A 14975-nucleotide genomic window follows, 5' to 3' on the forward strand; every position below is an offset into this window, starting at 1 on the left:
TCTTTTGGCTCCATCAAGTGTATACAGATATATCCAGAGATGGAAATTGTTACTGTGCAAATTAACTTCACAATCACAAAGTTAAAAGATAATGCTCAAAATTCACTACTGGAAGCCCTCTGGAGGATCATCACCGGGAAACATGATTGGGAAATTTCTTTTGCTATAAATTATTGTCCTCATTTAGAAGAGAAACTTTAAGAACTGTCTTTCTTGATTTAAAATGTTCTTGATAAAATAGTGTCCCGGCTCAAGCTATCCTCCCACTTCCACCTCCAGAGTCGCTGGGACTACAGGCGTGCACCACCACGCCTAGCTAATTCTTTTTTTTTTTTCCTTCGTAGAGATGGGGTTTTGCCTTACTGCCCAGGTTGGTCTCAAACTCCTGGGCTCAAGCGATCTCCCTGACTCCACTTCCCAAAGTGCTGGGATTACCGGTGGGAGCCACCATACCCCATTAACAAATTTTGTTCAGATTTTTTCTGTATTCTTATCTCTGTCTCTATTGAGCTACCAATTGATCAATGACCACAATAACATTTTGAGATATTAATCACTTTTTATTATGCATTTTATTGAAGTATCGTATATACACAGAAAAGTGCACAAATCACAAGTGTACTAAATGTGTTTCTGTAAGCTGAACACACTTGTGTGCCTAATACCCAGCCCAAGAAACAAAACATTACCAGCACCGGTGTATATCTCCTCTGAATTTATTTGTACCCCAAGGCCCTTTCTTCACCTCAAGCATGTAGGATTTTCCACCTTCACGCCTTGGGAAAAGGAGACGTCAGCAGATGTAGAAAAAAAGAGCTTTAGTTTTTGACAGAAATCTAAGAATAAGCCAAGGGATTTGGAAGAACATGAATCAATTTGAGCTGATATTTTGAACCTTAAGTACTGATAAAGGATTCTTGTTGAGGGGGAAGAGAGAAGACAATAAGGAAATGGTGCATAGACATTGGTGAGTCTCCCAGAAGTGCCACTGGTCCTGTTTTAAGTTCAGAGATTCTGTAAGAGAAGCTGTGGATATGAATTTTGATGCATATGGAAATATTTCAAAATCTTTCTGCTTTCAATACAGTGAAGGCCCGAACTCTTGTTCAATTCAGCCAGAGCAGCCCCCAGTGTTCCATTTCTCAATGAAGCCTTCCATGTCCTAATGCGCACATCTCAGACACGGAGGTGACTCTGATGCAGACGGTCCTTGGTCCTCACTTGCAGAAACGTAAGTATAGGTTTTTGTTCATGCCATGACCATGGTTCTCAAGCTTGTCTGTACATTAGAATTACCTGAGAATCTTATTAAACACAGATTCCTAGGACCAGCTACTGACTTTTATCAGGCCTGGCAATCAGAATGTTCACCAACTCCCTAAGTGATTATTATACACCAGTCTGGCATCCACTGGAGGGTTAGATTTGGGACGGCTCTTCCCTATGGCCTACGAACTGTATCATTGTATGAGGGTAAAGATTCAGTGCAGTGCTGTCCCAGTGACCCAGCAGAGCCCATCTGATGTTGATGGGAGGAGAGGAGAAGGTGTTGATGGGAGGAGAGAAGCTCAGATGGTAAGGCTCCTTACCTGCCTCTCATTCAACCAGACCAGTCTGTCCTACCTAACGATATTGCAGAAAGGATTCCAGGTCAAGAGAGGTTTTCAAATCACTCTCTATGCCACAATACCAACCATTATCAACCACACCTTTTGCTCTGTCATTTGTTTTATCAGCAGAGGAAGTTGTGTGAGGATAAGGGCAACCCCTTTGTAGGCCAACGTCCTCTCTTATTCCCTGAGTAAGGGAATGATGCAGCTCTAATACTGCTGATCTATTCTTTTTAGCACTATGCCAGCATCTTCAGGCCTTCTGAGGCTCCTAGGAGATGCTGTCACAGATTAGATTACGTTCTTTGATTACAAGGTCCTCTGAGCATGGATGTGGAGGCTTTTAGAATTCTGTTGTCAATTACTAAAAATGTAGTAAGGGTCCAGAGAACACTTACAATTAAAAAAGACCTTTAAAACCCACAGTTATAACAGAGCTGTGTGTATAATTTTTTTTTAAACCCCTCTAGGGGAGATAATCTAAAGTGAGAACTGCAAGTGCAATAAACTGTTAGGATAATATATAAGCCATCGATCAGTTACATTTAGAATATGTTCTGCTAAAGCCAGCACCTGGCACTACTAATGAAGGGGCTTGTCTTCTTGTTTAGGGCAGCTGCTGACTGGGATGAAAGTACAATTGAGACTCCATGTGTGTCAATGGGAGTAAATGGAAAGAAATGGAAAAAGGAGAAACAAGATGGAGCAAAAACTGAGAATTTCAGACCCTCTCAAAACAATCCTTCAAATTTGATACTGAAGGATAAGTTAGAGAGGATACAAAAGAACTCACAGGAACCAGGTGATTTTCATTCAAAATATGGAACTGGCCAGCAAAAACAAAGGATGATGAGGTTATCATTCTGTCATTCAAAATCCTGGTACTGGATATAGGGTAAGATGGTGTCTTAGTCTGTTTTGTGCTGGTATAACAGAATACCTGGGACTAGGTAATTTATAATTAACAGAAATTTATTGGCTTATAGTTCTGAAGGTTAGAAAGTCCAATACTAAGGTCTCAGCATCCGGACAGGGCCTTCTTGTTGCATCAGTACATAGTAGAAGGCAAAAATGTAAGAATGCAAGAGAGCAAACCCATTTCCAAAAGCTTTTTAAAATAATGTCTTTAATCTATTAATGAGAGCAGAGCCCTCATCACATAAACACCTGTCATTAGGCCCCATTTTCCAGCTCTGTTGTATTGGGGATTACATTTCCAACACATGAATTCTGAGGGACACGTTATAGAATATAGCAGATGAGGAACATTCTAACCTCTCAACTGGATTTAAGAAGCAAGGATAGGAAAATCAGAATCGGGTGGTGCTTCATTTTTAAATTTTCTTTTTTCCAAGTAAACTTTGTGGGTTTTTTTGAGACGTGTTCTTGCTTTTTCGCCCAGGCTGGAGTGCAGTGGCTCAAACACAGTTCACTGCAGCCTTGACCTCCGGAGCTCAAGCCCCTCCCACCTTAGCCTCCTGAGTAGCTGGGACTAACCATGCCTGGCTAACTTTTTTTTTAGTTTTTGTCAAGGCAAAGCCTCACCATGTTGCCCAGGCTGGCCTCAAACCCCTGGTCTCAAGCAATTCTTCCTCTTCAGCTTCTCAAAGTGCTGGGATTACAGGTGTGAACCACCACATCCAGCTCCAAAGTGGACTTTTTATTGAAGAATATTGTGCATACATGAAAGTACTAAATCATAAATGAATGGTTAGGTGAATTTTGATAAAACAAACTTGTCATTTTACAAAGTGAGCACAAGATGATGAGATAGGACATTCACAGTTCCTCAGAGGCCCCGTCTTGCCTTCTGATCACTGCTTCCCAGGAAGGAGACTCCTATTCTAACTATTAATACAACAAATTCATTTTGCTTACTTTTGAACTTTTTATAAATGGATCCAGACAGTATATACTTTAAAAATCTTCTTTAGCATTATACTTTCATTCATCTATGTATTTGTGTGCAGCTGTTCATTTTCATTACTGCATAGTGTTCCAACATACGAACACACCACACATCCTCTATTCTGTTGTCAGATCATTTAGCTATTCTCAATTCTTTGCTATCACAGATAATACTTAGGTATTTTTAAAATAATTTTTATCCTTTATATTAATATAAAAAGAATTTGGCCAGGTGTGGTGGCTCACACTTGTAATCCCAGCACTTTGGGAGGCTGAGGCGGGGGGATCACGAGGTCAGGAGATCAAAACCATCCTGGCTAACACAGCGAAACTCCATCTCTACTAAAAATACAAAAAATTAAACGGGCATGGTGGTGGGAGCCTGTAGTCCCAGCTACTCGGGAGGCTGAGGCAGGAGAATGGCATGAACCCGGCAGGTGGAGCTTGCAGTGAGCCAAGATCGTGCCACTGCGCTCCAGCCTGGGCAATGGAGTGAGACTCCATCTCAAAAAAACAAAACAAAACAAAACAAAACAAAACAAAACAAAACAAAACAAAACAAAACAAAAAAAGAATTTAACTATTTTTATTGAAGGAGAAAGTGTAGAATAAACAGCAAAATAGTTTCTTAGAACTAGGAGCCACATTTCAGCAGTACTATTTTTTCTATAATAATAAAATATAATTAGCATACATATTATCGATTAATCACAGTCTTCTTTTTTACATTTGAAATAGTGGTAGAAACCCACAAACACATGATTAAGGGACTGAGAAAGTATTAAGTGGCAATAAAATTACATTTATGGGTGGAGCTTCTTTAGTTGAGAAGACATTTATAGTGTAGTTTTCTGCTTTCATTATTGCCTATAATCTCAGTGATCTTTTCATGATAGGAAATCCTTAAACCAATTCATAATACGTTATAACTGGTTTTTTTGTTTGTTTGTCTGTTTTTTGTGAGACGGAGTTTCACTCTTGTTGCCCAGGCTGGAGGGCAATGGCGCGATCTCGGCTGACTGCAACCTCCACCTCCCAGGTTCAAGCGATTCTCCTGCCTCAGTATCCTGAGTAGCTGGGATTACAGCCACCCACCACCCTGCCTGGTTAATTTTGTGTGTGTGTATTTTTGGTAGAGACGGGGTTTCACCATGGTAGCCAGGCTTATCTTGAACTCCTGACCTCAGCAGTCTGCCCACCTCGGCCTCCCAAAGTTCTGGGATTACAGGTGTGAGCCACCGTGCCTGGCCTATAATTATATCTTAAAGTTTCATTCAAAACTGTTATTTCCCCATGTATGTGTTCTAATTCTGGCATTGTCTTTGTAAGCACATGATAAATGAGTATTAACTTGCTGCTGCTTTCTCCCCATTCTCTATAACTTGCAGGTGATCTCCATGTCTCAGTTAGGGTTAAGCTTAGCTCCACATGACAAAACGACAATACGAAGCAAACAAAAAAATAGCTGGTTTAAACACAACAGAAGTGTATTTTTCTTAAGCAATCTAGGATATAATATGATATCTTAAGGTAATATCAGAGATATAAGCTTTTATCTTTCTTATCTATCATCTTAAGCACATGGCTTCCATTTCTGTGGCCACTTTGAGGTTCGGCATGGTTGTTAATGATCTAGCTGACAGCATGTTCATGTTACAAGCTAGAAGCAGAAAGGAAGAAAGAAGGGCATGCCACCTCTGTCTAGAAAGATTTCTTGAAAGTCACATGTACTTCCATTTACATCTCGTGGGCCAGAATTGTATTGGGAAATACAGCCACCCCATATAAATTGGGGCTATATTGAGGAATGGGAAAATTGGTAGAGGTAGGCATTAAAAATCTTTGCCACGTCTTTCAAGGCCCTAGGAAAATTCTGGATTTTGTTCAGGGGTGTTGGGCCAATGCTGTGTAGCAATGTGATAGATACCAGAGAAAGACAGAGGACCACAGAGATAAAACTATCTGAGAAATACCAGGCGTTAGACAGGCCTTACCCGGCATAAGGAACTCTAGATCACTCATGTAGGGGCACCTTCCTTAGTGCCATGCTCTTTCAAAATACAAAAGATAAGTGAAGGGAAAAGAAATACCTTACTTTGATTAAGAGCATGAAGAGACAATGTGTTTTTTTGTTTGTAGGTTAGTTTTGCTTTTGCCAGCGAGGCAAAGAAAGACAATAGAACCTCCTCTGGGGACTTTTATTAATTAAAAAAATATATATCTGGCTAAGTTGGTGTTAAATATGGTCCTTTGTGAAGGAAGGCGAATTAACTAGATTACATTGTAATGGATTTTTAAATCTAGTAGGAGAAAAGAAATCTAAGTTTAAATAGTTCTTACTGGATTTTTAAAATATTTAGCAAATGACTATTATTTATTAGTATTATATAGTGTTCTCACATTTTGAAAACTTAAAAAAAAACATTTAAAGTTATTGGAAATATAGCTCTGTACTGTGTGTATATCAGAAAACAATTTTTGAATATTTTCTCTAAACTGACTTGGGAATTCTGTACTATTCATTTGTTAAATAATTTGTTTGGTGTACTTATAACAACAACAGCAGCAACAGGAACAAAAGCAATAATAAAATCATGTTACCCTTTAAATAAAAATGAGCTGTAGGTTGAGAACAATCTGAAAAATCAGGGAACAACATTACTCACTCCAGCTTTGGGAATATGCATGGATCCGGATCCCATAATAAAATCGAAACCTCCACTGAATATTTAATGACATGTGGCACAGTTACGGAAAGAGAGATTTATCGGTCAATGTAAAATGGTTAAACAATTGCACATGCTCTTCTTTTGTGAGGCCTGTACCCAAAATAACTTTGTTTACAAAAAGAGAAATCTAAGGCAAATAGCAATTTTATCCATTGAATAATACTAGCCATCTGCTTGTTTTCTGCAGGGATTTGGAAGGCAAGAGTGGCAGGACTCGTGATTTCATCAAGCATCTATAATTTACCAATTCTACAGCAATACAAATTTTGGATCCTTTTTCCATATAGAAATGTGATGTCTTCACCCTCTCATGGAATAGCAGGGAGGTTGCAGAGCAGGCCTCAGGGATTTGAGTTCTCTTTTACTTTTCTATTAGCTGGTTGAGGGTGGACTAGATTATTAGTAAATTATACAAAATGAGACTGATCTGTTACTGAGCTCTGTGTGTCAGACACTATGCTAAATTCTTTACACTACTGTCTCAATTAATTTAATCCATACCATAGTTCTATGAGGTACATGTGCTTACTCTCTTCATTTTACAGAAAAAGAAATGAAAGAAGAGATTGAAGCTGACCAAAGGTTGCATGGATGCTTGGGCTGAATTGGTAGAACTGAGGGCTCTAGACTAAAGGATTTCTATGATTTTCCCCAGTTTTGACCTTGACTTCCAGAGTTTTTTTTAATGTGGATATTTAAACCATGTTGGAAAGTCATCTATGAGCACGCTGGGCAGAACTCCTGACTGAAAGCAGGAAACACACCCCCTGGATAGCTGACTAATGGAATAATGTCCTCAGTGTTTATGTTGTTGGAATGACTTACAGAAATAATTTTTTAAAATCTCCTAGGGTCTCCAGGGCAAATCAAATAGGTAGCTGAGGTGCAGCTACTGCCATGGCCAGGGTCATTCAGGGCCATTATCACTGCACCAAGGTGAGTTTCCTGAGGCAGCGTGACCTATGTTCCCTCTATGCCCATCCCAGACCCTTGGAGAATCAGCCCATGGGTCTCAGGGAATCCATTAACCTTCTGAAAGCAGATGAGACATTAGAATGTAGGCTATATGAATGTTTTTCTGAGAGGAAACTGACAGCTTTTCAATGGAGAACTATTACATTATTATTATTTTTTTAAGTTTGTCAATGAAGAGAGAATAAGATGGTAAAGATATCTTGAAGGGAAAGTGGGGCTGACAGAAAGTTTATTTTAACATACGAAGGAGCTGGGGACATCTTTGACTTCAGGGGAAATAGGCAACAGAGAGAGAGAGAGAGAAAGAAAGAGAGAGAGAGAGAGTGAAGAAATAAGAGGAAAAGAATCAATAGAACATTGTTCTAATGGGGATTGGTGGAGATAAAATTGGTCATAGAAAGCAACAGGGACGACTGTTTCCCCTGAGAGAAAGGAGAGGATGGTGAAGATAGAGGATAATAGTTGGAAGGAAGAAAAACTGAAAGGTAAGTTACTGGTTGAAAATAAGAGATCAGGGATGAGATTAAAATCAGGAGAAAAGTAGACAAGTTTGGAAAAGCTGTCTTGAGGGATGCCACTAGCATGTGGGGCCAGCTGGGATGGAAGAACAAAGATTTGTTTTTTTCCTGGTGGAGTGATCCAAACTTTAATTCCTGAAGGGCCTATGTCCTTTGTAGTCCTGCCTGGATTGGGCTGTTGTAGTTTCCCATTAACCTTAATCACACGGCATGGTAATACTAGGAGATGCCCTAAGGGATCTCCTGTATTCCATGCGTACTCTTCCCTACCTCTGTTGTGGAGTAGTAGACTGATTTCACCTTGATAGTTCGAGTCAATCAACCCAGCCAACTTTGTAACTCCCTTCTTAGCCTGTTGACTTAAAGGTAGGAGGAGCCCCAAGTGTCCAGGTGGCAATCTTAGCTTCCAGTTTAATGGAATCACTGTTGTGTCTCTTGGTGGAAGCGTTCCTCCTTCTGGAATTAAGACCTTTAGGCCCACAGAATGCAATGTCTCGGGAACAGGAATAAAACATTTTGCTAGTGGATCACTAGGGGTGATGGCGAGTGGTGCCACTTCCACTTCTACCCCTTGATTCCTAGACCTGTGAATCCTGGCTATGGGAGAAATAGTACCATATATTGGATGCTGATTCAGAACATACACGGCCTTCTGGAGAACTCTGCCCTAGCCCTGCAAAGTATTGTCACCTAGTTGGCATTGTGACTGTGACTTCAAAAGGCCATTCCACTGTTCTATCAATCCAGCTGCTTCAGGATGATAGGAACATGGTAAGACCAGTGAATTCCATTAGCATGAGCCCACTGCCGCACTTCTTTAGCCGTAAAGGGAGTGCCTCGGTCAGAGGCAATGCTGTGTGGAGTACCATGATGGTGGATAAGGCCTTCCATGAGTCCACGGATGGTAGTCTTGGCAGAAGCGTTATGTGCAGGATAGGCAAACTCATATCTAGAGTGTCTATTCCAGTGAAGACAAATCTCTGCCCTTTTCATGATAGAAGAGGTCCAATATAATCAACTTACCACCAGGTAGCTGACTGATTCCCTGAGGAATGGTGCCATATCAAGGGTTCAGTGTTGGTCTCTGCTGCTAGCAAATTGGGCACTCAGCAGTGGCTAAAGCCAGCTCAGCCTTGGCGAGTGGAAGTCCATGTTGCTGAGCCCATGCATAACCTCCATCCCTGCCACCATGGCCATTTTATTCATAGGACCATCACCATAGGGTGATGACAAGGGTGGGTGGGGAAAGAGGCTGAGTGGTGTCCACAGAGTGGGTCATCCTATCCACTTGATTATTCAAATCCTCCTCTGCTGAGGTCACCCAATGGTGAGCACTCACATGTGATACAAATACCTTCACACTCAGATTAAATAGTTCCTATCCAGACTTATTCACACCTTCTTCTACATGTGCGGCTGCCACACGTGGTTGTATGGTTTGTGCAATGTGCAACTTGAGGGCATGCACTCCCATTGTAGGCATGGTGCATTTGTATTTTATCATGATTTTCTGGCAGATGGCAGTAAAGCATCTTGTTCTCACAACATCAGTATGCCACAGCTTTCCAGTGATGAAAGTAGTGTCTTGAAGGGACACTTGAGCCTTTCTCAAACTTGCAGAAAGGTGTTCTATGGCCTAGCAGCAGCCCTTGGTGCAGAGGGATAGCAGAAATCATGCAGTGAGTGGAAGGACGCAAAGCGGCTCCTGATCCTAAGCTGTAGTCAAAAAGGTCAATCCTCTGTCTGCTCAATAGACCTGTACTTTTCTGTCTTGGCTAATGCAGATCGTCTTACTTTGTGCTGCTCTTTCCAAATACTAGGGATGATTAAAAACCTAGCCCCATTCTCCCTTTATCCTAAAATCCTTTCTAGAATTGAATGCCTGATTATTTTTTCTCTGGTAAGTTTATTCACTAGCACCTTAACTGCTTTTCACAAGGCACTATCTTGTGTTAATATTACTATATTTTCAGATGAGTATGTCTTTATAGTCCCTAAATAATTTGAAATCCACAGATAACAGCAAAGCTCGTTGAGCCATCAAGGCATCATCGATCTATGTGGGTCAACCATGAGCTAAAGACACCCTTTCTCACAGGTGGGCCTGTCTAGCTTGCTGTCCAAATAACTGAGGCCTGTACTATTCCTTAAAGTCAAGAATCCTTAGGTATCAAGGTAATTTATTTCACAAGGCTCTACAAGACCTTCTCCACCACTTGCCTCTCTGATCTTCTGCTCTCCTCCCATACTCACTGGTGCCAGTTATACACCCCTCTTGTTCCTCCCACCACAGAGTCTTTGGGCTTGCCATTTCCACTGCTGAACTCTTCACTCCACATTCCATGTGGCTTGTTCCCTTGCCTTCTTCAGTACTGGCTGACATGTCACCTTCTTAGTGACACCTTCCTTGTCCATCCTATTTGAATCACAGTAGACCTCCTTCAGGAGTTCCTTATCCTTTCCGGTTTATTTTCCAGGATATCACCACCTTCTAACATGCTATCTTAAAGTATTTATTTTGCATATTGTTTGTTTCCCATCACTCAAGTATCAGCTTCATGAAGACAGAGAATTTTGTCTGTTTCCTGCCCTTGGCACCAGTTCAGGATCTCCCTAGCACAGAGAACACAGCAGGCAAGTCATTCTATATTTAAGTTGTTGTTTGCAAATATACTCTCCTAGATTGTGTGTACAACCACCAAAGTATTTTCTAAACCAAAATTTGATACACGTATCTGACATTTTAAAGTCACTTCCAGATTTCTGTGCAGCCTCAGCATAGACTTTGGGCACTAATGCTGCCATATTTTGGGAACATTTTGAGGATTCAAAGACAATAAAATGGTGATTTGAACAGGATCGTTCTGTAAAATATAGGACTTATCACTGCTAAACTGTGGCTGGATAGACAACAGGCTAAATCCCAATAGAAATTCTTTAAATCTCTGAAGAGGGTATCTTGTGTGACAGCTGTGGCAGTAGAGAGATTCTTAAGCACTCAGGTTCTTTCAGATCACAACCTAACTACCTAGTTTACTTAAGTGAGGTCATCAACATATAGTAATATATTGTTTCTTTATATACACACACACACACATATACATAGTGAACGAAGTTTGAAAAATTTCTCTAGGTTTCTGTTTAAAGACCCTCAGTCAAGCAATAATGTTTCTTTGAAACCCAAGTCTCTTCAGCAATATTTTCCTTCCCTGTGGTGATGGAAAATAGCTGACTATAGAAATAAGTGAAATAATTTGGAAAACATTTCAGAATAATTATGAGGATAAAATGGCGGCAAAGAATGAAGGAGTAATTTCTCATATTCTGCTTTAAACTTCCGGCTATACAATTGTTGTCATCGGCATGTACACTTTGAAAGTTACGAGGTAAAGTGATGAACAAGCTGTGTTTGATTATAATCAATAGAAGATAACATGCTCAGACCAAATAACCCTGCATGTTAATCCCAGAACCACATTAACTTCAGCAGTCTCCATCAGCTTTAATTTTACATCCCCAGTAACGATATTTTATAGTTGTCAGAGACAGTTAATCTTAAAGTTCTAAGATAGTCCATCTACTTTCATCAGGAAAAAAAAAAAAAAGAAACTGAAGCCTTGGATTTCACACAAATCTACGTGCTACAATAAGGGATTATTAATACAGGTCTGTTGACTCATTATGCTTTTTTTGCTTGTTTGTTTGTTTTTGAGACGGAGTCTCGCTGTCGCCCAGGCTGGAGTGCAGTGGCACCAACTCAGCTCACTGCAAGCTCCACCTCCCGGGTTTACATCATTCTCCTGCCTCAGCCTCCGGAGTAGCTGGGACTACAGGCGCCCGCCACCACGCCCGGTTAGTTTTTTGTATTTTTAGTAGAGACGGTGTTTCACCGTGTTAGCCAGCATGGTCTTGATCTCCTGACCTCATGATCCGCCTGCCTCGGCCTCCCAAAGTGTTGGGATTACAGGCGTGAGCCACCGCGCCCGGCCCCATTATGCTTTTTGACAATGAATTGGGGATGTCTCTTTTTCTTTGAACAAAATCAGCTAAATTTTGAATAGATCTTTGAAAATGTTTCCACGTGTCAGTCATAAAATTCGAGAGTTAGAAACAAGTGGCTGCTCCTGAAATGAAAAAACAGGAAGAGGAATCCATCTTATTTTCAATTTTTCCGGAAGCCTCTCTTGTGTGTCCAGAGCAAGCACAGAACGTCTGCAGGACGTTCTCTCATCCTCCTGATGCTGAGCTGGTGAGTGTGTTTATGTCCTGCCTCTCACTTGAAGAGGCACACGCTTAGGAAATAGCTGTTCACAATTAAATTAAGTGTCATTTATCAACAGCATTCTGAGGCCCAGAAAGTCTGTGTTCACGGAAAAGAATGCTGTCAGGCCACAGTGCACTTGGGAGCGTGTGTTCACTTACAGGATCCATCTAGTTTGGTAAAGCATCTTTAAGATTAAGGTTTTCAAAGCAATGACAATAACTTGATAAAACAACCGCCACACAGTTCAGTAATCTCTGCCCCCTAACTTTAGGGTATTTGCTCATCACTTATTTCAGCATTTGTGTTTACCTTGCATTTTAACACAACCCTTAAAAATGAAGGACAAAGAGCAGAGACTAAAGTGGACATAAATGGATATAAGAAGTCTTTTTTTTTTTTTTTTGAGGTGGAGTCTCGCTCTGTTGCCCAGGCTGGAGTGCAGTGGCGCGATCTCGGCTCACTGCAAGCTCCGCCTCCCGGGTTCACGCCATTCTCCTGCCTCGGCCTCCGGAGTAGCTGGGACTACGGGCGCCTGCCACCACGCCCGGGTAATTTTTTTGTATTTTTAGTAGAGACGGGGTTTCACCGTATTAAGATGGTCTCAATCTCCTGACCTTGTGATCTGCCCGTCTCGGCCTCCCAAAGTGCTGGGATTACAGGCGTGAGCCACCGTGCCTGGCGATATAAGAAGTCTTAATGTGGGCTGGGTGCAGTGGCTCATGCCTGTAATCTCAGCACTTTGGGAGGCTGAGATGGGAGGATCGCCTAAACTCAGAAGTTGGAGATCAGCCTTGGCAACATGGCAAAACCCTGTCTCTACAAAAAATACAAAAATTAGCCAGGTGTGGTTGTATGCACCTGTAGTCCCAGCCTCCTCGGGAGGCTGAGGAGGGAGGATCACTTGAGTTTGGGGGTCGAGGCTGCAGTGGGCTACGATCATGCCACTGCACTCCAGCTTGGTGACAAAGGGAGACTCTGTCTCAAAAAAATTTATATTAAACACTTATTTAAAAAGGAAATATCAATGCAAGCCTTTAAGAATGAATAGTTAGACTGGGCACAGTGGCTCACACCTGTAAGCCTAGCACTTTGGGAGGCCAAGGTGAGTGGATCATTTGAGGTCAGGAGTTCGAGACCAGCCTGGCCAACATGGTGAAACCCCGCCTCTACTAAAAACACAAAAATTAGCCGGGCATGGTGGTGTGTGCCTGTAGTCCCAGCTACTCAAGAGGCTGAAGTTGAAGCATCGCTTGAACTCAGGAGGTGGAGGTTGCAGTGAGCCAAGATTGTGCCACTGTATTCCAGCCAGGGCGACAGAGTGACACTCCATCTCAAAAAAAAAAAAAAAAAAAAAAAAAAAAAACAAAACATGGTTGATGGTTGATGGTTAAACCTTAAGTTTCTTGCGTAATAACCCCAAAGAATGTATGAAAGAGAAATCTAACCATTTAACTCCTTGGTTAAAACACTTGGACATAAATAGTCTGAAGAGCTAAATATGACAGAGGACCAAGAGCTTTAACTTGCTAACTAGCCTTTATTTGTTATGTCTATTTAAACAAAGTTCGGCCAAAAAGCAATTAACCTCAAACTCGACAGATCATTGAGAAAAAAGCAAGTGTATTTAAGTCACCCGGATAGTTAACTTTTGTGTTTTTCTTTTGTAAATTAAAAAAAAAATGTTGAGAGTTGAGAATCAAAGAGACATATTTAGAAAATATACTTTATCCAATTAGAGTTTTCAATTAAAGTCAACTTCTTTCTAAATTATTTTTATTTTTTAAAAAAGTGTTTACATAGAAAAATAATTTGCATGAATATGCTTCTTGAAGCATTGTTGTTTTTTGTTTTCTTGCTGTTTTGAGAGACAGGGTCTCACCATGTTGCCCAGGCTCGTCTTGAACTCCTGAGCTCAAACGAACCTCTGGCCTCAGGCTCCCAAAGTGCTGGGAAAACAGGTGTGAGCCACTGTGCCTGACCCAGCATTGTTTGTAATGAGAAACATTTGGTAAGGAATTTAAATATCCCATAGGTGAATACATTATGAGATAATTGACCCAATAGCCATTTTAAGTAGTTATGAAGAAACATGCTTGTAATGAAATTGCAAAAGAAATGAAATTACAGAAGAAAACCTGATGATATTATTGATAAATAAAAAGGTGAATGAGGATTCAGGATATAAGGATTGTATGTACTGATTTCAAGTATTTGAAAGAGCTTCCAAAATCTTTATGTTGAAAGAGCTTCCAAAATCTTTATGTTGTGGCTATAAATTTATTGGTTTCACGTGAAGTAATATATTAGATTTATTTTGATGCCAAAGAGAAACTGTAAAATGGTACTGATAAAATCTAAAGGAAACCAGAAGGCTTAGTTTCTTTTTAAACTATTTGACTTTAAATAAAAACCGGTTCCTAGCCGGGCGCGGTGGCGGGCGCCTGTAGTCCCAGCTACTCGGGAGGCTGAGGCAGGAGAATGGCGTGAACCCGGGAGGCGGAGCTTGCAGTGAGCCGAGATCGCGCCACTGCACTCCAGCCTGGGCGACAGAGCGAGACTCCGTCTCAAAAAAAAAAAAAAAAAAAAAAAAAAAAAAAAACCGGTTCCGCAAATACCCTTTTTAAGTCCCTGCTTCTCCACCCCACAATTTGTTCGGTATCTGAAGGCTTTGGATAAGCCTATAATGTGTAATGTATTATTCTGTAACACTATCCCTTACTTTTCTCTAATCCCTACTGTTAAAAAAGTTAGCAAGAAATAAGCAAACAAACCAACCCTCAGCTAGCAAAGAAACTATGGAAAATGACAGATATTCATAGTGGTTTTTTTGCTAGTTGCAAAAGAACTAGTAAAACTCCACCTGGGAAGTTCAAAGAGGGTCTATTGACCATAACATTTTTCTAACATTAAGTGAAGTTTACACTATAATACCCTTTTTCAAGGGCCTCATTTCTGAAACACTTGGTAATTA

At 40.7% G+C, this 14975-nt stretch overlaps 1 protein-coding gene across 1 annotated transcript in view; it reads right to left on the reverse strand.

The window, feature by feature from the left end:
- Positions 1-10013: 10013 nt before the first annotated feature.
- The window catches only part of LMNTD1 (lamin tail domain containing 1), a 66765-nt gene continuing 61803 nt past the window's right edge, over positions 10014-14975 (reverse strand). The window contains 1 exon segment of the mRNA XM_017864526.1: positions 10014-10353. The gene's annotated coding sequence lies outside the window, so the exon portion shown is untranslated.

Source organism: Rhinopithecus bieti, unplaced genomic scaffold, assembly GCF_001698545.2.
Source record: "Rhinopithecus bieti isolate Rb0 unplaced genomic scaffold, ASM169854v2 scaffold_72161, whole genome shotgun sequence".
NCBI lineage: Eukaryota > Metazoa > Chordata > Mammalia > Primates > Cercopithecidae > Rhinopithecus > Rhinopithecus bieti.